At 27.0% G+C, this 25,450-nt stretch overlaps 1 non-coding gene across 9 annotated transcripts; it reads left to right on the forward strand.

Annotated features, from left to right (window-relative positions):
* Positions 1-4,840: 4,840 nt before the first annotated feature.
* LOC107436769 (uncharacterized) lies at positions 4,841-23,919 on the forward strand. Of its 9 annotated transcripts, XR_011637218.1 has the most exons (4): positions 8,527-8,651; positions 9,927-9,963; positions 11,349-15,446; positions 17,213-23,287. It is a non-coding gene; the product is annotated as an uncharacterized protein (transcript). The 9 variants fall into 9 exon arrangements; XR_011637219.1 differs by lacking the exons at positions 8,527-8,651; positions 9,927-9,963 and adding an exon at positions 4,841-5,545; XR_011637216.1 differs by lacking the exon at positions 9,927-9,963 and having other exon boundaries at positions 8,512-9,173.
* Positions 23,920-25,450: the final 1,531 nt, after the last annotated feature.

Raw genomic sequence — 25,450 nt, forward strand, 5'->3', positions numbered from 1 at the left:
AACCGTGGGAGGTTCTCGTGATCTTCCTCTCCATGTAACGAAAATGCGGATTAATTCCATTAAAAAGTCCTCCACAAAGACAAATTTCACCCAATACTCGATCCAGGAGTTCCCTTGTCTTCTGGATTGGATTCTAAATTACAGGACTACGGAGTTGAACTTTATCAGTCGTTAACCCAAATTTGGGTCAGCTGTTCAACGACGGTTATAAAGTTAAAAAAAAAAGGGGTAGCAAAACAATTCCCGAAAAACAATCTCACTTATTAGCAATAATATATCTATATTTTTAACAAAAAACATAACAAAACATAATAAAAATATATTTGTATTTTGAACAGGTTTAAATTCGCTATCGCAAAGATTATTATTCTTTTATATATTTGTTGTAATTATTTATATATAGTGGTCAAACTCATTTATAATCATTATTATAATTCAGAAAGTTTAATGGGATAACATGAGTTTCGCTACCACTTTTAACATGAAAATAAAATCTTCCAGGGAAAACGGAAGAGTTGGCAGCTATGCATTTTAGAACCATGCTTAAGGAAAATTGCCATAAACCTGATCAAACTTCTTTTAATTGTTAAGGAATGGTTAAAACAAATTTCAATTTAAAATACTTTTGCAGGCGTTATACGCAAAAATAAAGCAGAGATTTAAGAAAAGTATATGCCCCTATAAAATATGCTATATTCTTTTCATCAGAAAGTTTGAATTTTTAAGAACACCTTAATGAAAAAAAAATTCTACGTATGAGTTGAGTCAAAATGATTAATTTAAAGAAAACTTATTAAGAATTGTCGGTGTGTGACATCATTCTGATGAACTTATTCATGATATTTTTATTGCCTCGTCAGAAAATGGTCTATTAAAATTACTTAATCCATTACAATAATTTAGTAAAGTATCAATAAAATCTCGAATCAGATTTATTATCATATTTTTCTAGTTATTATCGTGTAATAATAAAATCAGATCTATTGAATTTTGTTTCTTCTTAAATTGTTGTGTTAGATTTTAATTTCTTTACATCTGAGTTAAATGCAAATAGTTTTTTTCTTTATCTTTTTACTATGATATGATTATAGTTACTCATCATAGGTATGTTTAATTAAATCAAAAGCTAGACCTGCGAAATGTCTTGTTTTTTTTTTTTTGTTTTTGTTTTTTTTTTAAGTATTTTTTATTTATTTAAACTTTTTATAACAGAAGTTCTGTTTTTGTTAGTAAAAAAAAAGTTTTTTATGAGCAGAAAATATTCAATTTTAGTTTTTTAAAACGATTATTTTACTGGTTGTGAGTTGAAATTAAAAGAAACAATAATATTTATTGATATTTTTATCAGAAAATGCAAATAAATGATTATTACGCTCTTTTCTTACTTTTCATGTTTATTTTTAATTCTGTTGCCAAATAATTACTGTGATATATTTACATAAAAATTAAAACATTTTCCAGCTTCATTTAAAGGTTAAATAAATTTTCAATATTAAAGGAGTACAAAAATGGTGAGCTAAACTCTATGAGTTTTTACACACATAATTTAACTTTCTTAACAAGTTATTCTTTTCTTATAAGTATTTATTCTTGTTAGATTGTAGCAACGGATAAGAAATATGTTCAACAGCATGTAAATAATTTATTTGATTTTACAAGTTTTTATTAAAAGTTAATTATAAATATTCTTGAAAAATACACAATTCACATCTGTTAATTTTGGAACATCCTGTACATTGTTATATATCTATTTCATTCGAAGAGTTTTGCTTTAATTCAGCTTAAGCTAATTTTCTCAAATTTTACAGTAATTTTTTTTATTTATTTGATTAAATATGTACTGCTGAAATACCTATTATATATTGTTGAATCATACTATAGCGTAATTTTATTTTACAGACGCGCTTTAGTTTTTAATGTAATTTTTTTTAATTTTTTTCCTTTGGATTACATTTAAGAAAAACTAACATTTTTTATGTTTTTATTATTTATGTATCTGTTAAAATAACTTCTTAAAAATTCAAAATCAAAATGGTTTAGGCAAAGATCGTAAAAAATAAAATGGTGGTGTTTTTTTCCACGTATAAACAAATAATTAATAAAAAAGAATTGGAAAAAATTATTATTTTGAAAACTGGTCATTTTGAAACCTACCTTTCTATGTTCTAAATCATGATGAAATTACATTTTCATAGAATATGTGATATTTTTTGCAGTATTAAAAATATTTATATTGTAACTATTTTAAACAATGTTATTATTTACTTATATTTTATATTTGTGTTGTTATAATTTTTTTCTAGTCTTTTTTGAGTCCATAATTATCCTGATAGTACAAATCAAATTGATAAATAATATTCAACGGAAAAGTGATATGTTCTTTTCAAGCTAGCTCATTATCAATAATCAGTATTGTTTTATAATCTAATTTAAGTTTATCATTTTTTAAACTATATCAAACAATTAAATAAAAAATGTTAACGCAATTATGTTTGGAATGAAGTTTTTTTTTCACTTCCTTCTACCTAAAATTTACAAAATTATTTATCTGCTTATTAATTTGATTGGTACAACTAGTTTAAAATTTGTTTGTCATAACTACAACTAATAAACTTGTTCAATTATAAAACTAAAGTGTGACTTTTGATCAAAGAAAAAAAGTCTTAAAAAATTTGGTGGATAAATTGATAACTGCATTTAGGAAAAAAATACATTGTGTATATAGATATTTCTAATTTAATTTATTCTAAATATGCTGTTATTGTACATCCTATTACATATGTGTGAGTTAATAGCTTATTTCAAACTTAGAAAATGTTAATAAAATAAAAGCTCTTTATTCAATGTTGTGGTTTTGAGTTTCATTTATTATTTTAAAGAGTGTACATAAAAAGCTTATTGAAAATGACGAGTTAATTTGAGTAAAATCAATTTTAGGCCATATAGAATCATTACGGTAATTAAAAAATGGTTTTCTCTCTCGAAAACCCTTCTGTTTACAGACTTGGCAAAACGAATTTTTATACGTCATGCTGAGAGCTGTGGTGGCTCAGGGGATAGAGCACTCGCCTTCCAATGAGGTGAACCATGGTCGAATCAGCTCCCAGCTCGCACCGACCACTATGCTGACATAAAATATCCAGAGCGGTAGACAAATCATGGGTTGGAATCTCCTTACCATCGGACTAACCATGAGAGGTTTCCGGGGTTCTCCTCTCTATGTATCGCAAATGCGGTTTAGTTTCATCAGAAAGTCATCACAAAGGTTAGTTTGTCCCAATGCTTGATCCAAGATGTTCGTCTTCTGGGTTGGGTTCAAAATTACAAGGCTGCGGAGTTGAACCTTGATAATCATAAACTCAGAATTGGGACGGCTGTACTGTTCAACGTGGGTTATACAATAAAATGCCCTGCTAAAAATGACTCGTCAGCGAAAATTTGCAATTTAACACGCAATTACGATAGAATTTAATGGTGCCGATTAACTTTGAACTCAAAAATTTCACAGACTGCGCGATGTTTCCGCAAACGATAGTTCGTATGAAAAAAATGTTCTAGTATTTTTCTTGTCAGCAACGTCATCTTTTGACGATTTTTGTACCTACTTCGGGAAATTAGACCGGAAAAATTAATTATTTTCAGAGCAGAGTACCATTAACCGTTCATTTCTATGTCCACCCATTTTTCTTAAACTAATTTTTCAAATTGTTCGCCATTTTTGGACATCCGATGACCTTGTAAATTCAAAAACTTCATTTTTCATGAATTCAACATTTAATTATTATTTTTTTATTATTGTTATTTATAATTATTGTTATTTATAATTATTATTATTTATAATTATTATTCATACAATTATATTAATACAACTATTATTTTTCAGCGTAAGTGGTAAATATTAAGTACGCTAATTTCCTAATTGGTTATCCTTCCGCTAAAATTTCCTAAGAGTTACTTTACTGTTAAATAAACCTTTCATGAAAAATTCTGTTTCACCATCATTAATATTAAAAAATTAAAAGTTTTGAGAAAAATGAGTACAGGTAAATTTCGAATAAAACCATGATGTTTCAAATGTTGTTTTCAAAATATCATCTTGCAAACAAATTATGACATTGTGCAATAAATTACACACTGCGGAAGTACTTCTCAACTGCGTAATCCTTACTAATTCTGCCATAATTTATTTGCAATTTAATATTTTGAAGAAAAAAAAAATTCAACGTTTGAAACTTCATGGTTTTACTCTAGGTTTACTCAAACTCATTTTTCTCAAAACTGTTTTTAAATATCAATGGAGGTGCTACAGAATTCGCCATGAAAGTTTTTTCCTCGTTAGTATAGCGTCCTCTTAAGCATGAAAGTAGGGGATTCGATTTTTGCTAGCATTAAGCCTCTTTCTTAAATCTGTGAAGTTTATCTTCAAATTTTACTAAACTTTCTAAACAGTTTTTTACATTTTACTCACAAACCTTCAGGTTTATGAATATTAATACATAAGTAATACATTACATAAGTAATACGTTACATAAGTAATGCATAAGTAATACAACATCTTGCAGAAGAATACATAAAGTAAGCATCTGCCACGTATTTGCAAATCGTGCAGATTAAAATTGGGCATGTTAAAATCCAGGGTTGTCCTAGAAGTCCCGTACTATGACAAGAAAGTCATAAGCTCATGCCCCGAAGTGTCTGAAAAATTTCAACACTTAAAAGCTTTTAACATGTAAGAGCTTGGTTGGTTGAAGGTCGATATATTTTTAATGTGAAAATCTTCCCATTGGGAGCGAAGAAATAGAAGGTTGTAAGCTTAAAGTTTCTTATTGTCTGACACTAAGGTCAAACTCCATGGGTACGTGGACGGTCAAGGTGTGTGGATACGTGTGTGTTTTGAAAATGCTGACTGAGAATTTATTTTGCAGTAATTCGTTTGAAATTGGTTTTCCTTGGGGAAAGTTCGTTTATCTAACTATCACTCTAGTTATTTGGTCTATTTTATTATGAACTTGACTGCGTGAATACTATCTTGACTGCTGTTTTATAAGCTGAATTAATTATGAGTTTGGTTGTGTGACTACAAACTTGGCTGTTTCATTGTAAACCCCACTGAATTAATAGGAATTTCGCGGAGTTATATTACGAGCACTACTAGTTTATGTACTATAAAATTGGAAAGTATAGAAAGTCACCACTTTATATTCTTAAGTGAATTTGCTATGAACGAGTTATCTCTGCATTCATAATTTGATTCAAATGAGCTGATAATGAATTAAAATGCTGGTCATTTTATTGCATCCTAAGTAAATATTACACAATACTAAAAATGTTTTTATCCCTCTCATCACTTGCTATTATTTCAAGCGATCTCAAACTTCAATCCTTTACGGATATTCATTACTGAAAAACCCCACCACTCATCCTTATGACAAGATAGGTCGCATTACGTCACCAATGTAACTTAGAGCACTTTGGCTGGAAATTTTGGGTGTTGATTATAACTACATAGTTTTGAGTTTGATTGTTAATTTTCAATGTTGTCAAGGTATGGGTCACATTCTTTATAGCCTTGCTGTGTGTTTCAAAAACAAGTTTGTAAACTTTTAATTGTAATTAAGATAATTTCTCCATAAATTAATGTTTAATACTTACTAAGATTTATTTATAATTTCCATTTGATTTTATTTACTTTTATATTTAGTTCGTGACTATGCTATGCACTTAACGTAAAAGCGTAAGCATAAAAACGTAATTTTGTATTTGCTTTCAGCTCAATATGAAATCAAGTTGTTTGAAGCAACAAGTTCTGCTTGAACTTGTTTCATCAAACGTCCACAGTTAATTCAATATTTGAAAGAGTATGAAACAAATAAAATTGAGGTCTACGTCCGTAATAGATCAATCAGCTTTATATGCACTGGCCTCCAAAAGTTAGGGTTTAACTTGTTTTCTGTGAATTTGAAAATGAAAAGACATCGAAATAGGAAATTTAGAATATATGCATTAAAGGGGTTTTTTTTATTATTAAATACAACACTATTTAATTTCAACCACAAATACGATTTATTCCATTTATGTATCATGATGCACTTAGCATAAAAGTCTTTTCTCTGAGAAAATACTGCATCACAGTTTTATGCTAGAAATTGTCGCGGAAACGTCACAAAAGAATATGTTCTAGGGAGCAATGCATTGATGGCATCGATCTTCCATGCATCGAATTGAGTAGTAAGACATCGAAATGGGGAGAGCTTATTTTAACTCATGTAACTATAGTGGAGGAGGACTCAAATCAGTATTTTTGACAGCCAAGCTAGTCCCAAACGTTCTCTATCAAATTCAGGTCTGGAAAACTAGCTAGCCTATATCTTCCCATTCTGAAAAAATCGCATCACGATGAGGTGTATGCAGGTATGTGTTTTTTCTGATCTTTTATGCACCAATATAGTCGTGCAATCGCTTCCAGCTTTTCACTCACTAAATTAAGTATTCAATCAACTATCTCAATAAGAAGTGTTTTTTAATGAAAATATACCTGAAGCCGTTTTGACAAATATATATTGATTCACATTAGTTAAAATATTTTGCAAACTTCTAATTGAAAGTGAATTTGGAAGTCGATCGAAATCAATTAAACTATTGCACAGTTTTAAATTATCATAGTTACAAATTTAGGAATTTGGGCCTACTTTAAATAAAACAGTTTATAATAAAAATAATCTATTAATAAAATTATAATAATAGTTATAATAGTAATCGTAACAATAATAGTAATAAAATAGTTCCAACCACCCAAAGTTTGGTCGCATTACAGATTTGCCCGTAATATAACATTTCAATAATTATAAATGAAGATAAAAACTTCTGGCACAATTAAGCTAGGTTCTAAACTTTTACTTATAATAATGTGCGAAGCTAGCGTACCAGAAATTTTAAAAACAATAAGTAATTTCCAAATCTTTCAAATGTAGAGCACGGTATAGCTTATCTCGAATTATAGAGTATACTTTTCTTTTCTTTCGACAGAAATGAAGAACTTAATTCACACAAATGTTCCACATTTAACGAATCCTATACCACACTCTCCAAAATATAACTTAAGTAACATTTTTTTAAAAAGAACTTTTAAAACCTACTTTTCAACCTAATAATCATACTTTCCATCTTGGCCAGCCCTTATTCACTGTTCTAACAGTCGCAAAATTCTATTATTTAAAGACATCGAACCTATAAAAATAAATATTTTCAACAAACTTGACTCTAGAAGCGATGACTGGCTCAATAGAATTTTGTTTCAAATTTTCAATAACTGGAAATTTCCGTAATTTTACGTCAATGATCAATTGATCACACAATTAAACACACAACATATGTTACCACAGATAGTTTATATAAACTATATGAGGTAAATTATTTGAATAAGATGAAAAATAAAAGGAGCTTATATAATATTTTGGGTATTTGCAATAAAAACTGCTTAGATAGCTCCTGCTAGAACACTGGAAACCTACTTGGCATACTCAGTATTCAATTCCAAACAAATTAAAAAAATTTATGCTTCGAAGCTAAGTAGAACTGAAACCTGTATTAAGTATTGTGTTTGAAGAAAGCACTCGGGAAAGATTCAAACAAATTTTAGACAATCCAAAAACAAAAAGTTTGGAAAGTAAAGCATTGCAATTCCTTTAGATACATTTGAGCAGAAGAAAAGGGAACAGGGAAGAGCCTTATTAGCGTGGACGATGGTAGGTATATGTCCCTCACAACAATTAGAAATCTCTAAGTCCCACTTAATATTTCATACATATGAAGTCATCACCGATTTAAATTTAATTAGGTAAAAATCAAATAAAATTAATCATTTTGCAGATATTTAGCAAAAAGAATTTTGCTACCATATTTTTAATGTCAAATTTTGAGAACTATTGTAATGTTTGTTGAACTATTGCATGCATTTTAATTTTGTTCCACTCAAAAAATAGGGCATGAGATGCCTTTGGGAAGAACAGAATTCCTAAACATGCTCACGGAACTCTTATTAATTGTTTCAAAAAAACGCTATTGGAAATTTGGAAAGTATATTTCCATCATGGCATCAATGCCAAAGGCACTGCATACTTATCCTTTACATAAGTTTCACATTAACTGTTTTGGCAATGAGTATTTAATATTTAACTGTGCAAAATGAAGTAGAAAATAGATCTCGGAGAAAATTTCTTAACGTGAATAAAAAAGAAAAGAAAAGTGAATTAGGAATGGAAGGTGAATTATTTTTTAAGTCTTGAACTCAATAAAGCAAACTAATTTTATGAATTATCTTAAGTCATTAAAAATCAGATCCTATTTATAAACAAACTTTACATTTAAATGTTAGAAGGAGAAAAAAAAATATATGACCTTTATTATAGTTTTACAACTTTCCATAAGATGGCGCGTTAAATAACTGATATTAAGTATTCTAAGTAAGCTTTAAGCTAATTTTATACGATAGAGCACTTTACATTATAAATAATCAATAAAAAGTGTTCGGCGTATTATAAACATTAAAATAATTATCTCTTTATAGAATAATTTTAACAGTATAGCAGTTAAAATTAAATTTTAATATTAATAATGTTCATTTGCTTTCCAAGAATCTTCTAATTTCTAATGTATATAAGTGCAAAAGAATTAACATTTTTTAAAATTTAATTTTTGATTTGATCTCACTTCCTTATTTCGTAGTATACATAACCTATTTAAATTCTTACGCAAGCAACAAGACAATTAAGAAATATATCATAGTAATATCTTCTTAAGAACTGCTGGACATATTTTTTTAACACATTTGGCTCGATACAGGAATATTTTATGCGAAAATCATCACTAGATACAATTTTTAATGATTACTGTTTTATTGTATTCTCTCTCTTTAAATATAAGTTATAAAACAGTTACTTAATATTCTGCAATATTAATATTACTCCAAACTGATTTTTAATCAGTCTCCTTAAGAGAAATTAAAGCAATTATCTGAACTTTGATGTTTGCTAAGATCAGAATTAACTCTTTGCCAACTAATAAAATTAGGTTTATTATTAAGTACATCTGCAGCCCTGCTTTATGGTGTTAAATTTTTAAATCGAAAGTTATTATCTATTTATACACTAAAAGCACTGGTGTAAAGCAATTTGGTTAGTGTAACTAATATAAGTAGTTTTAACAGACTGGTTTTTTGATGTTTATGTGTTTAACATTGTAATGTCATGCATAAGAGAATCATGTCCTCTTATTAAATTTATGAGCTGAGGCATTAATTGATACCATGCAGTCCAAGATAAAGCAGCCAGTGCATCATTCATTAATGCCACGCTTTACACAACGCATTGTGTTAATTGAAACTGTTTACTAATTTTACTCTTTTCAGATTCATCAGTATTTTAATAGAATGTAGTATACATAATTTGTGAAACATCATGTTTATGGAAAGCATGTTTAAAGTACCTTGTAATTTAATTGTAATATAATTATTATTTATATCTCAAAATTCTGTTATATTTAAATGACCAATATTGTTAACATCTAATTCATTGTGTCTGTATTATCTTAATTGTAATTGCTTTAACATTCTATTTATTGTAGATTTTTCAGAATTAAAAAATATTTGATTTTATTCTTATTACAAATACAAGCTATTGTTTTTTCACGGACATTATTGTAGTTCTTCAAAGCAAATTGAATTTTTTTTTATATGTGAATTAGTATTTGATAATCTTTGCATAAAATACAATTGATATTATGCAGTTTGATAAGTATTTGTATTAGTAACCAAACTGAACTATATTATATTACTATCTCTAGTTAGTCATTCATTCTTTTTTAAATAATGTTATTTCAATGAATCAAATCTAACATGCTTTCTAAAACTTTGATTTTATTTTTTTCAGTTTAATATTTGATGAATTGCTTTTGGTTCAGCCATAAGTAAGAATAACTAAAATTTAAAATCATGTGTTCTGAGCAAGAAAAATTTTTTCAATTTTTTTGGTAATGCAAGCTTGATTATTTTAAATAAATCTTTTAACTACAGTTAGTTACTGAAGTTCAATTGGTTTTAAATTTACTCGATCTTAATATTAAAAAAAAATTTAAGTATGCAGAGATTTCTACCTCTTAAAACCTTGAATTCTTTTAAATTCTGGAATTTAAATGTTATAGATTCTGTAATTTTCCAAGTTTTTAGATGTGGGTTTAAAAAGTTAATAAAATTTCTTAGATGAGTCTTTCCAATTTTTAGTGATAAAGCAGTGAACCATTCAAGTGCGACAGGTTGCAAACCCACTGTGTTGGATAGTTTTTGTAAACTTTTTGCTGCAAAAAAAATTTTTTTTTCTTATTGCAATTTTAAGAAATTTTTTTTGAAACTTGGTTGAAATTGATGCTTTTAGAGGGATAAAAATTTCCTTATAAAATAAATCAAAGTATTGTCATGTTTAAATAAAACTTTCTTTGTATTAAATGTAATAAAATCAGACTACAAACAATTGGAATTCAGTTTACAAACAAATGAATTATCTCCAAATTAGCAATAAATTCTGAGCAGGGTTCATAGAATTCATCCATCAAGTTAATAATTCCTCTTTTCCCCTTGGTGATAATGTAAGCAGTGTAATATAAAATAAATTTTCAGCATAAAATCTTAGCGTAATAAAATAAAAGAATTATAATATTAGATAGTAAGAAAAAATATAAGATAAATTTATTTTGTGCTTGCAATATAATTTAAGAATTTTGTTTTGATGCTAAAATTTGTCATAGAAAGAATTTAAATTATTTTGGTTAACAAATTAGTAATTTCTCAAATAATCAAAATAAAACTTGGAACATTTTTTTTCTGCTTAAATTATCTTTTTTTAAATTCTGAAAACAAGGGAAATTAATGCTATTTTATTTTCTGTTATAAAATATCTTAAAACATTGATTTTAACAGGTTTCGGGCTATACCCTTTGGAATATAAAGGTAATAGAAATTTTTTTAATTCCAATTTTGTCTTAACGTTTGATAGAATAATTCAATAAAATTCACCAGATTTTTCATCTATATTTTCCATAGTATAAGTGGACCCTTAATTTTTAAAATTCAAAAGGGTAAATTTTGTGTATATTCCGTGTTAAGTCGAACCATGAATTTTCTCTTGTTAAAAACAAATTTCTAATCAAATAAAATTCTGTTTTGAATACCCAATTCTGAAATCTTCTATTTTAATTGTTGTGTAATTTTTTTACCAATATTTTTTTGTTTTTTTTTATTGTTTGTAGCAATGATACTGTGAAATATTAATCCATTAATTATTTCTATTGAATTTTAGGATCTTGTATTCAACAGAAAAAAAGCCATTTCAAAACATTACCAGTGAATTCCAATAGAAAATTCCAGTGTTCATATTGTTCTTATGCCGCCCTATCAAATGCAGACTTAAAAAAGCATGTTTTAATTCATACTGGAGAACGACCCCATGTTTGCTTTATTTGTGGAAAAACATTTACGCTTAAGGAAAATTTAAAAAGACACATGAGTGTGCACTGGAAAGATAACAAACTGCAATAATTGTTTTTTTTTTTATTGACATTGTAATTTTTAAGCATAATGTGTGTGTTTTTTAAATTACACATTTTTTAAAATTATATTTCATATTTCTTTTTGCGATTTGTAATGTTTTATTGAAGATTGACATTGAATGCACTAATTTATACTTTAGTTTATGTTTCGGGATCTCTTTATTTACTCCTCTTTTTTGTGGTTGAGAGGTTTGTCCACAAGTGGCAGACTTCTGGATTACATTATCATATAATGAGATATTATGTGATAATGCAATCAACATAAAGTATGATTTTTATTTAAGTTTTGATAAAAGTCTTAATAGTTTTGTTTCTTCAATCTGAGTTAGCATCTATATTATTCAAAGTGTCAAATGTAGTAAAAAATATATAAGTAAAAATGAATGCCCCAACTTCATAGGTATACTAACACAATATGTAATAATTGTATTCATTAAAAATATACTCTCAAGCATAGATAATATATGCAAGCTTTGAATTGTCTCCAATAGATGCAATGGAAGTCTAATTGTCATCAGTGTTTCTACAAAAACAAATTGAGCAGAAAAACAACACTCTCAATAACACTTAACATCAAGGATGGATTATTTATGTATCTACTGTGGATAATACACTATTGCCTTGGCCACCACATTCTCCAGCTCTCGCAACCATGTAATTTTTTGTTGTGAAGATTGGTAAAAGATCGCGCGTATGTATCTCCAGGTCAATTGACCATGACTGATGTGAAAAAATTGTATCACAACTGTTATTTGCAGCATGGATACAGACATGCTGCACAAAGTTCGGCCAGAATTACATTACAGGCTTGATTTATGCCGTATAATAAAAGGAGCATTTAAGAGGAGCTGCATATATTACTATTGCTTGTGTATACATTTTTAATGATTACATTTTGTGTAGTGCACCTCTAAAATTGTAGCATTCATTTTGACTTTCTCTATAAATTATCTACTTTTTATTCTCTATCAGTCAACTTATATGATCATTATCATTGTTTAATTATGCTTCATAAATGTATTTAGTCTACTCATGTTCCTGTTTATTATCTCAGGTCTTTGTAATAAATTAGTTTACAGTATTTCTCCTAAGCCAATGTTTTTCCATTTTGCAAGTTCCATATATGTACAAATTCTACCCAACAGCAAGTCTGTATCGGCTGTACTGCGCGAATTTAGAATAAAAGAATTTTGTTTAACCTTTTTATTTAAAGCAATAAGGTCCAGACGGTTAGAAAACATTTCGTTATTGCTTAATATATGCAATCAATATGTGTCAAAAATATTAGCATCTTTTAGAGATAATTAACGATTCACAAGCTCTATTCTTTTTTATGCTTCTAATTTTAAAAATCTTGTATGCAAAAAATTAATTGTCCAAATGAAGAATACTTAGCTTTGTTTTGCGTGTAAATTAAGTTAAAACTACTTGAAAAAATACAAATGTCACATAAATGAGTAGAAAATCATAATTGGTACTGTCATGCGGTACTTTCGAGTCAAATTTTCTCAGCATTTATTTTCCAGGCCTTGCAGTTCTAATATTCCTATTTTTGTGAAAAATAATGCCATTTAGCATCATATTTGTCCTACATTTAAAGTTTAGATTTTGGCATTTTTGGGACTTTCTAGGAATGTGCTACGGAGCCAAAGGAATTAATGAGTTCTCCAAAACGAGAAGTAAATACAACATCACTGTTTCTACTGTGGTAAAACTAGTGCAGGTGCTAGCTGAGTTTTTAGTATCACATTATATTGTCGGAAAATATTGCTATTTTACAACATATTGCACTATTTTCAATATAACAAATTTACGTTTTGGGTAATGTCTTGTCTCCTAAATTAAGAAAAAAAATATATTATCCAAAACACTTTTAATAATCATAATTTTAAAAATAATCAAGTAATTATAAAAATTTAACAACATATGTATAAACATTTTCTTTCAAACTTGGGTATTGTTCAAAAAATAATAAATTTAAAATGATTTTCTTTGTTCAGAAGTTAAATAGGACTAATTAACATGCTTGCATGAAATTATATATTCATTTTTATTAAACTCTGGTTAACTTGATTTACAACGAATAATTTAAAAGGTTGTCCTATTTTTTTTTATAAAACTTCTTATAATTTTTTGTGCCTTTAATGATATTACTGATTATGTGTTTTTCTTATTTTTTTTTTTTTTAAAAAAAGCTCAATTGTTCAAAACAGTTAGTATGTGTGTGTGGCATATTTCTTTTTTTTTTATAATGTTAATGTTTTTTTAAGAAATGTTTTTGGTTTTTTTGTGTTAAAAAAAATTTATGGAAAAACTGATGTAGATTTATTAACTAAAAAATGTTTATTTTAAAATCTAAAGTGAATTTTTTTTTTAAGATTTCTGCCATAAGAAAATTTTAGCAAATTCCTTAATTTTGGGTGTTAGTTAATTATTCAGGAATTGCTTGCTCACATGATGTATTTTTCTTTTTTTGTTTAATAGAATCTTATATGAGTCCTAGATACGAAATAATTTTAAATGAATATCAAAAATTATTTTAATTGAAAATGCTCAGATCATTTTATATTTTTTTTAGTTAGAGCAAACTCAAATTCTTTTTTTCTTAATTTCTGATTTAGTTTATTATTAGATTCTTTTTTTTTAAATTATGATTTTTTGTCATTTTTTCCAAAATTGAAAAAAAAAAATTATTTAGCTAAAGCTTTTACTTTTTTAAAAATAAAGATCCAAAAATTATCACGTTTCTTATTAATCATATTTGCTTTTCATATTACAAAGCTATTTTAATTACCACTTACATTATATGAAAAGGAGCTATATTACTAAAATAATTTGAAGTGTTAATCATGAATATATTATATTAAAATTTTAAAGAACAGAGATAAGATCCATCTCATTTTAATCTAGACCTCTCTATTTTTTAGCATTTTAATTTTAAAGCATCAAACTAATTTACGAATAAGTAGGCTTTTTTTTATAAACAAAAGTAAGTTATCAATTTATGTAAACTTTCCTATCAGTTAAAGGGTGTTAAATAATTCCCTTTATTGTGTGTAAATTTACTTACTATATTCCATGAAGACTCTCTAATGAATAATGGATTAGCTGCTGATAATTGTGATATTTATTAATAATTTTTATACCAAGCAGGTTTTAAAGATAAAATGTTATTTTTATATATTTCATTGTTTTAAACTGTATTTGTTGTGCTGTTCAAAAAAATAAGTATTTAAAAGAGTGTTATAACTTTTTTTGTTATTTTTTATAGGTATACCTGGTCCAGAGTATATAGATATAGATGGTGTTACAGTCATAGCTATAGGCCATGAAAAATCTGCTTCTGTTAAAGACTTTGGTAATGCAATGATGTATACAGATGAGTATTTTTGCCCAGAACTAAATTGCACTTTCAGTACTTCATCCTATAGAATGTACAAGAATCATATTTCTGTTCATTTTGAGGATCGTCCATTTTTGTGTACTGTTTGCAGTCGTTCCTTCAAACGTAAAGATGGCTTAAAACAGCATATGGTTCTTCATTCTGGGGAGAAGCCATATAGTTGTCGTCATTGTCCTATGAAATTTGCACACAGGAGTGCTCGTATTAAGCACCAACTGATACATTATAATCAGTAAAATCGAATTTTGGAATGTGTTTCTTTAAAATACTGTTATTGTACTGGTTCACTTAAAAAAAGCTTTGCTTAATATCGATTGAAATATGTTAAACCTGAGTATTACACAAAATCTTTATTGCAAAACTATACAAATAACAAAAAATGGGAAATAATAAAAATTTATTGTTGCTCATAAGTGGAAAATATAAACATTGTTATGATATTAAAGTTAGTATTTGTTTGATTTTTTATTTAACATTTCATGATGTGTAAACTTTGTCTATCTATTTTGTGTAAAACTTTAGTGCTTTAATATTTTACTGAAATAGTTAGAATTCTTTACTTTTAGAGTTTCTTATTAATGATCTCTCTTCTGTGATGAGAACTATTATTACTAAAATACTTATCTAATTCATTTTTTGTAACTAATTTAGTTGTGTTAATATTTCTAATTAGGGTTAATCTTCTAGTTATAAATTTTTAAATATGCACTAATTGATTTTGGTTCAAAAGATTTTTCTACTCTACATATGAGTGCGCCATAAGATTAAGCAATCATGATTTGCTCAGATCCAGGAGCACTACGAACACAGAAACAGGCATACTGATAAACTTATAATTCAACTAAATATAAATAAAGTCTGTTAACTCTTAAGTAATTCTTTAAATAGAAAATGCTTTACAACGATCTCCCGCTCTTCACTTTCCACCTAAGTAGTACTATTCAAAAGTGTCCACAAACAAAATGCAAAGTGTGCCATTTTGTAGTAAAAAATATATATATATTTCAAGTTATGGATTGCAAAATCTAAAAGTAGTAACTTAATTTAAAATAAGACTGGAGTTTTTCTCTTCTTTAAATATATATTTTTTTTGCAATAAATTATTAAGCAAATCATACAATTATTTACTGATAATGCCACATTGTATAATTATACCACTTTGTTGTTACTGAGTATTTTAAAATATGAAGAAAAAAGTCATTGATTATTAAGAAATTACTTTTCAACCTTATGCCTTTATCTGATTTGTAAGAAAAATACATTGAGAAGGACAGCATTTTAACAAGATATCAAATTGTTTTACTTTGAAGAAAAGCATCTAGGTTAATCCCTGAACTCTAAGGTTGAAAGAGTTATTAATCATATGCATTTAAGTTGTTTGAAAGGTCTTAATATCCTATTTCTAAATTTGTTTTTTCAATATTATTTTTTCTCTTTAAAGTGGGATCTCAGGGGCAGTTAATGGGCACCTTCTTTAATGCCTGAGAGAAAGAACATATATGATTTGTTTTTACTTTCATTTGATTTTTACTATGTTAGATAAACATTAATACTTGTGCCATAAAAATATAATTTGATGCAAAAAGCTAAAGGAAACAAAAATTTAAAACAAATTCTTATGAATTTTTTTTTTTATTGAGAATACATAATAATTATCAAAAAATATTTAATTCACTATTTTGCCATTTTATAACTAGAAATAATGCTTATTGTTTGTATACACTTTTCATTTACTAAAGGTAAGGAATGCAGAAAGGTAAGAGTTGGAAAATAAAAGTTAACATTTGATTTAAAAAAAGAGCTATAAGATGTCTTTAATTTGTATAAACAACTTGACTTATTTTGAAAAATATTTACAGTAACTTTAAGAAAAAAAATTGCCTACAAATTAGAAATATGAAGACATGCTTTGTTTTATTTATCATACCTAGGTCCTCTAAAGATATAAGAATGCTACAACTGCACTCTGTTAAGCCCTACTCAAAATATTATTTTTTTTAAATTTCTGTTTTTTGAATCTAAAATCACAATTATAATTTATATAAAAAAATGTAGCTTGTTTTTGGTACAATGTTCTCAAATGTATGAGTTGGCTCTTTTAATTCCTGCAACGCTAAATTTTTGATGCGTATCTTTTCTATTATTTTGTATCTAATACTTCTTAGCTTTTTAAAAGTATTAAAATGTAATTTTTTTAAAATTATTTTTCAGGCTCAGTGAGACCTAAAAAGAAAAATGAAAACCCAAAGTACATTGACAATTTGGCTTTAGGGAATTTCAGTAAGATACGATTTGAATGCTTACTTTGTCCCTTTTCATCTGAGCATTATGCTGAAATAAGGAAGCATACTGTAATACATAATCAGTTTACTTGCAGTTACTGTGGAAGATCATTTAGCCGCAAAGAGAGTTTGCAAACTCATATGAATCGTCACACCGGTGATCAACCATTTGAATGTGGCTTATGCCCTATGAGATTTTCTCATCGCTACACTCGTTATATTCATCATCGTAAGAGTCATAAAGATGTATGATTATATGTACCTGAAAAATGTTATATTTCTCTGTACTTTGAATGGGAACGGAATTTTTTTCTCGACATCACACGAAGTATATTTACTATTTATGTTTTGTTATTCAAAATTTCATTAAAAGAACTTTTACTCAGATAATTGTTATTTCTTTGGTTTGTGTTATGCTGTTATTCTGTATTTAAAAGATAATTAAGTTTGTATTAAAGACGCAGAGTATTTGTATTCAAACCCTTTGTTTTATTAAACACTTACTTGCCTGTCTTTTGTTTGTCAATATTTCTTTCATTCTAGTTTTAGTAATTAAACCATGTACCCTGTTGATGTATGTCATCCTTTGCTGTGTTTAATTAATGTGTGTTTGAAATGTATTCTTTCTATTACAATTTTTAATGTAAATTTAAAAAAAAAGCTTAATATTTCTTATCAAACAATTTTCTTAAAAATTCTGTCTTTAATTTTTTTAGATTTATTAATTAGAATATTAATTTCTCAAAATGCTCTTTACTTAACAATTGTTTCAAATATTTGCAGTTTAGTAATAGTATGTTTTTGAAAATGTAAGCTTTTTGTATAAACTATTTTTGGTTCTTAATCACAAATACAATATTAGATGGCTAACTATAGGACCCTGTAAATAAATTGTTACATTAAGTTTTTAAACTTGTCCAGTTTCATGCAAAATATTTCTTTTATCTGTAATTTACTTACTTTTGTATTATTAAATCTGCAGATTAAAGCCTTCATTTACTGAAATTTTGTTTTTACAAAATTTCATATTTTTTTCCAAATATATATTTAATGAAATGAATAGGGAAAACATGTTTGTGAATCTCATTGAAATGTTCCTGAAATAATTAGGGATTTTTATTTCTAAATTTGAGTGGAAACCCTGATTGTGCTTTTACATTAAAATATGCTTTAAATTTTAAGCATAACATATTTAAAATTTGTATTTTTAAACTTCTTTTGGAAAGAAATTAATCTAGTCATACCTAGTCTTTGTTTTATCGGTTTATGAATGGCGACCTTTATTTTTTAATGTATTAATAAAAATTATGTTTTGAAAAAAAAGTTCATTGGTACACTTTTTCATTAGAAGCTGCAATTGTATATCGAAGAAAAACCTGTATGAATTAAATTAATAACCTCCAGAAAAACTCTTGAGATTTTTTTCTTGACTCTACTCTAAATTGTTTCTATAGTATATGTTAGACTTTTTTTTTCTAAATGCAATTTATTTTTACAGGAATCTATGAAACTTCTCATCTTTCAAAAGCTAAGTACTTTGGCTGCCAACTTTGTTCATATGTGTCACCTTTTAGGTGGTGCCTCAAAAGGCACTTACTGACACATACTGGAGAACGTCCACATGCTTGTCATATATGCAATCAAAGGTTTGCGCTGAAAGAAAATCTTAAAAAACACTATGTGGTGCATTTTAAAAATTAGTGGTAAAACATATTTAAATGTACATCATAACCCAAATGACTGAGTTATTATTAAGACTTATCAATTAGCTTAAGTCTTATGTTATTAAGTTTTAAAAATTGCTATTCATTTCTTTTGTTTTAAACAATTATGTTATCGATTATAAGAAACAGGTATCAGTGCCTAGACAATGATTGCCTACTTTTTTTTTTTTTTTTTTTACAGATACTGACACTTGTTTATTACATATAGTTCTATGTTCCTATTTTTAATTTTTTCCTCTATCTTGCTTTCTGAATGGTTTTGAGGTCTGTTATCATTCCTGCACATTCTTCCTACTTACAATATTCTAAGTAATCTTGTCAATCAGAACAATTATTGATATCTGTTTTTTTTATTTTGCATTGAATGTCTTTTTGCTATTTGTAAAAATTAACATAAAACTTGCTTTAGTTACTTCAGGAACAAAATTGTTGAACAAAAGTTACATTTTAACACTATCACAGTGTGATTAGAACTTGTCATTATTAAAAGGATTTACACCTTTTTGAAAGTTAAACCATTCGAATTTTTCGTACACAGCCTCACAATTTATAAGAATAGTTAACAAATATGAAATTATTAAAAAAAAAAAAAGCTTCACAAATATTTCACACACCAGTTTTTTTTTTTTTTAAATGCAAAACACTTTCTATGGAGTGTAAATTTATACAGATTTTTATATCCCTTTTTACTTTCGTTAGTTCAATTTAAGTGTGTTACTTTCAGTAATCCACACAATTATATATATTTCTGGAAGGAATGACGAGCTGTTTTCTTATAACAAAGTGTTCGACACTTTCCTGAAATTCACTAAACACTTCCCCAATTTCAAAAAATATATTGAATAGTGTAGCAGTAATACTGTAAATTAGATTTTTAAAAGATAATTTATACAAGATGAATTTGTTTCAATGAGTGTTACAATGCATATCATTTTAAATTTGAAGAAATATTGTATTTAGGCTTGATTAATGTATATCCTCCATAACTGAATAATTGGCTTATTTAACTTAAGTTAATTGGAATTAATGGTATTTCTTTCAGTGGGGCTGACTGTCTTATTTTTGCTAATATTTCTGACATAGATTAGCTTTATAATTTTGAATTGTATATTTTACAGGTTACCAATCATTCTCTCCAAGAAAATGTCCTGCTAAGCCTCCTCCACTCTATTGCCGCTTTTGTTCTTATTCAACTTGTATTAAAACTAACTTAAAAAAACATGAGTATATACATACTGGTGAAAAACCCTATGGATGTCATTATTGCACTCGCCGATTTTCTCAAAAGGAAAATCTAAAGAAACATATACTTGTTCATGTTAAGTTACATTTAAATTAATTTTTGAAAAATTTATCTTTTTTGAAACACTTTAAACTTGTTAACGCATTTTTATTTCTTAAAAAGTCAAGTATTTTCGAAATTGCTGTTTTTCTGCAATAAAAACTTTTGATACAAACTTGAAAGGAATTTATCTTATTCGGAGGTAAAATTTTAATGTTTTAATCTGCAAGAAATGTTTCACCTTTTTCAAAAATAAAATAAAGCAATTTCTTCTTTTAGGCAATCTAAGTCTTTTTTTTTTTCAATTTATTCTTTTAAAAAAAAATTAAGTTTCTAAATTGGCAAAGCAAAATTTCATTTAAAATTAACACACAAACCTAGCTCCTTTTTAAACAGGATTTTAAACTACCTCATGAGTAATCTAAAACTTAGACTTCGACAACCTGTTCCAAGAAATGCAGTAACACCCCTCTTGACTTGTATTCGAACATATCCGAAGGGAATACTTCCAAATTTATTCAAAATATTTTACTTAAATTGTGATTTTCCATTGTTACTAACTGTATGCAACCATCCTAGTGTGATATTTTGGTTTAAATTGCATCAAAGCAAATCCTATGCATTTCACAAAATAAAGTGTGCAATTTTTAAATAGATGTTAAATTAAAAAAACAAAGAAATCACGCAACTGAAATGGATCCACTTTGTAATATAGTCTCTAAAGCTCATGTTAGAAATTTAATAATTGTTTGTTGTTTAATAATAATCTTTGTTATGCCTGGCTTTTTGTTTTACTCTGACAAGAGCAATCGAAGGAGAAATTATTGAACTTTTTCAGTTTACGATAATAGTAATCTATTTTTATAAATTTTATTAATATATGTTATACATCAACTGAGTATGTTATGTAATGTATGCTTAAAGCATTCCTGATTAGCTGACTAATCCAATTTTGAAAAATAGCTCTTGCCCTATAGGTATTAGATAATAAGGGCTTAAGCATAATAAAAGAAAAGTAATTAAAAGCTGGAAAAGATAGTTTTTTTAAGGGCAAGTATTGAACAGAGAAGAAGATTCTTATATGTTAGTTTTTTCACAAAGTGTAAGACTTTAAATTTTTTTATGTAAAGATTGCTTTTGCTTTTATGTAGCAATAATTTTTTTGCTGAATATGAAGCTTATGTATACCGCCTGTAATGGCTCATTAGTTTTAGGCTGAAAGCATCAATCTGCAAATCACAGAAATGACAAATTCATGGTTTTGGTGAATTCCAAACAATATGTCAGGGAAACTTGACTTGAAGTTTAACATCATTGTTTAGTTAAATGCTATCCTTATTCAGACTTTAACATCATTTTGGGAACATTAACAATCAAGTTATAGCTTTCAAATATTACTTTACAATGTATGTAGTACTAGAAAAATATTAGTTATTATATTTTAAAAATTAATTGTAAAGGGATGTGTTAGAACTCTTCATGAGTTGTATATTCATAATAAAACAATTTGGATTTGGTCAATGTCTAGTTCATTAAGTATCTTTTTATTTTAAACTAAAATTAGACTGCTCTTTTTTTTAAAAATCTTTTTACTAGTTTCGGCATCATTTCAAATAGAAATAATTCAAATAGAAAATAGAAGAAATTTCTAATAGAAATTTGTTTCATAATTTCTTTAAATTTTGGACACTTATTAAAGTAGCATATTGGAGAATCTGTAAAAAAATAAATTTTTTCATAAATACTTTCATGAAATTTTGGGGATTTTTCACTGCTTAATTTTTTTTTTTTTTTTTTTTTTTTTTTTTTTTTTTTTTTTTTTTTTTTTTTTNTTTTATTTTTTTTTTGATTTTGCGAAATTGCTCTTCCCATCCATGTATTACTATCAATGTATGTATTAAAAAAATTATCTTTGCCGTTTGCATGGAGAAAAAGAAACTTCAATATTTAAACATAGTAAAATCTTTGGGATTTTCCACTGCTCAATACTTTTTCATTTTGATTCTATAAAACTGTCATTCCCATCTGTCAACTACTTTTGAATTCGTTGAAGTTTCATTTATATAATTCTATTTATTTCACTAGTTTTTTTTTTTTTTTTTTTTTTTTTTTTTTTTTTTTTTTTTTTTTTTTTGTAAATATAATATAAATAGATTTTGAAGTCACCATCTGTGGTGACTAAAAGTGTTTTTACAAATCCTATTTTAAAGCATTAGCTTTGTAAGAATCTGAAAATATTTTGAGGGAAAACGATTATGATAAAGATACGATATCAAACCACTTTCTAACTTCCTATTTAAAAAGAATTTTGATTTTTAAAAAAACTATCTATAAGGAAACTTTAAGCTTTTATTCTGTGTATTAATCATTCATATTGATACTTAACTTGAAAATAACTAAGCAAACTAATCATAAACATTGAAAAAGATTATTCCCTTGCTTTGATTTCTTCATATCTTAAATTTTATTTAAAATTTCAGCAGAATCAACATGGCACTTAGGGTTCTATTCTTTTTACTTAAAATTTAATTTTCTAATCAAAGGTTAATAATTTATTACTTAAGTTTTAACTTTTTTCAAAAACAAAAAAATTACCAAGGCAATTATAGAAAAATGATTTTGTCAGTGTATTTTCGAAATCACTTCTATTTAACTTAATTTAATAAAATTATTTACGTATGGAGTTGTTACACTTGTTTCTATAGTTTATTAAAATTATTTTTTCAACTACATATAGGTTTCTTTATACCTCGTAAGGAAAAGTCCTGTTCAAAGTCAAGTGCTCCATGTTCTGCCATTAAGATGCATTGCTGCTCTATGTGTTCTTATTCCTCTTATTCAAAAGCTAATTTGAAGAAGCATTACTTCACCCACACTAAAGAAAAGCCAAATGTGTGTTCTGTTTGCTTTAAAGGCTTTTCATTGAAGGAAAATTTGAAGAGGCATTTTCTCACACATTTGAAGCTCTGAACTTTTAATAAAAAAGTTTTCTCTTAAATTTTTAATGTTTTTCTTCTATGTTAAAATGTTATTTTTTCTTTAATAGTCGGAGAGATAATCTATCGATTATTTAAATAGTTATAAACTGATATTTGTTACAGAGTATTCTTTTTATAAAGAATTATAAGTGTAAGTTCAAATTTTTTTTTTAAGATTTTTTTTTTAAATGAAGAGTTCCATAAAAATTGCTTCAATGTCTTCTTTTTTTCTTTTCTTTTTTTTCAATTTTAAAATTTTGTTTTCAATCTTTAGGACAAAAATAAACCACTTAAAAATATATTTTAACAGTATATTTTTCTCCTTAATAACTTATTTCAATGAAAAAATAGTTTCTCAATTTTTTGCAAAAATATGTCATGAGAATGAATTCATTCGAAATTTAAATTAAATCATTTCAGTTAAAATATATTAGTAACACTTAAAATCTAAATTAGGAAAAAGTTAAGAAATGTTGAGTTAATTTTTTTAAAAAACTGATAAACTTTAAATAGAACATCGATGTCAATAATTTCTTTACATAGTTTCCCTTTATTCAATTTGAATAGTTCCTGTTTAAATAAACTGTTGTTAGCTTTAGGAATTAAACAATAAATTCTTGCACACTTCGAAAATAAATATTTTTAAATTTGTCATGTGTTTTATCTACTGTGTAATTTTTATTTATTTTTGTCTTTTTTTTTCAATTAACTTTAATCAAAAGAAGGGTGAGATAAGAAAAAAGACGGTGTGTTTTTTTCTTTGACAGATGGTTTGTTGTTTACTTTACTCAGTCTATCATTTTCCTTTTCAAGTATTTTTCATCGTATGTTAGTACTTCGTTTTTATCCAACAAACCGAATAGCAAGACAGAATGAGTTACCTAGTTTAAAATGTGCTTTAAAAATACACAATAAATAGTTGAAGAAGCTGAAAATAATCTATGAACACAATATACTTTCGTTTTCTTAAAAACAATGTTTTTCAATGGCAAAAGAGTAATATTTTTTCGAAATGAAATTTTTTTATTAAATCACAGCCTGCTTAACTGTGGGGTGGTTGAGAAACTGAATTAAAAAAGCATATAAGACTTGTGGAAATTCATTCGCTTATGCGGTAGAACATTAATAATGTGATTCGTGCCTGGGCGAGCAGTTTTAACTTTTNTTTGGCTCCCAATTTGTTTTAAAAATTGTTGTAATGTTCATATTTGGCTCTTTGGCTAAAAAGTTTGCCGCCCACTGCGGTAGAACATTAATAATGTGATTCGTGCCTGGGCGAGCAGTTTTAACTTTTAAGGACCGTTTACAACTGAATGCAATTTTTTCACATGCGAATGAGAACTTGATTAGTGAGTTTCATTCGTAGGGGAGAAAATCGAATCTTGTGAGAATAGGTTTTTATGTGTTAGTTCTAAACATTCCCACACAAGGGATTGTGATAGCCTTATATGTGCACGCGAATGCATTGAAGTTACAAGCAAGATGAACTGCTCCCGCATACGCGAATCGCATTGATATATAATTTAGATATGCGAATCTTATTCAGTGAAGATGCTGGTAAATTGTGTTTAAACTAAACAAACGTTTTCTGTTCATAGCAACAATTCAAATTAGTTGCATCGTTACATACATGAATGTGGACATTATCTGCCCTAAAGACTTGACATCGAGGGTGAAAAGATAAAGTAACTCAAGAAATTTACGTAAACATATATCGCTCATGGGCTGTAACAGTGGCACAACTAAAAAAACACGTGTTTTGGACTAAGAGCAGGTGTAAATATGAGAATACACATTCCTTCAGCAGCAATACTAGCACAACTCATAATTCAACTTGAAGGTAATCTTCGTTTACGCAAACTAAAGCATTTCTTATGCATTTTGCTTAGGAATAAAAACTTTAAACCCACTTATCTCAAAACTTGATTTTTTGAGTTGTGCCGCTATTGCAGCCCATGTTAATAAACGTGACATAACGTATGTTTAACTTCATTGAACTACAAGCAAATGTACTTAAATTATCTACTAAATACAGTTGCAATGATAACAGGTATCGAGTGTAATAAAATCATCAGAAGTTAAAACAAAGGAGCAGCAAACTATACAGCGAAAATAACCCACAGTAGGACTCAAGAAATCCAGACTAATGTGACTTTTCTGTGTTTGATTGTTGTTGTTGTACA

The sequence above is a fragment of the Parasteatoda tepidariorum genome, chromosome 7 (assembly GCF_043381705.1).
Source record: "Parasteatoda tepidariorum isolate YZ-2023 chromosome 7, CAS_Ptep_4.0, whole genome shotgun sequence".
Classification (NCBI taxonomy): Eukaryota; Metazoa; Arthropoda; class Arachnida; order Araneae; family Theridiidae; genus Parasteatoda; species Parasteatoda tepidariorum.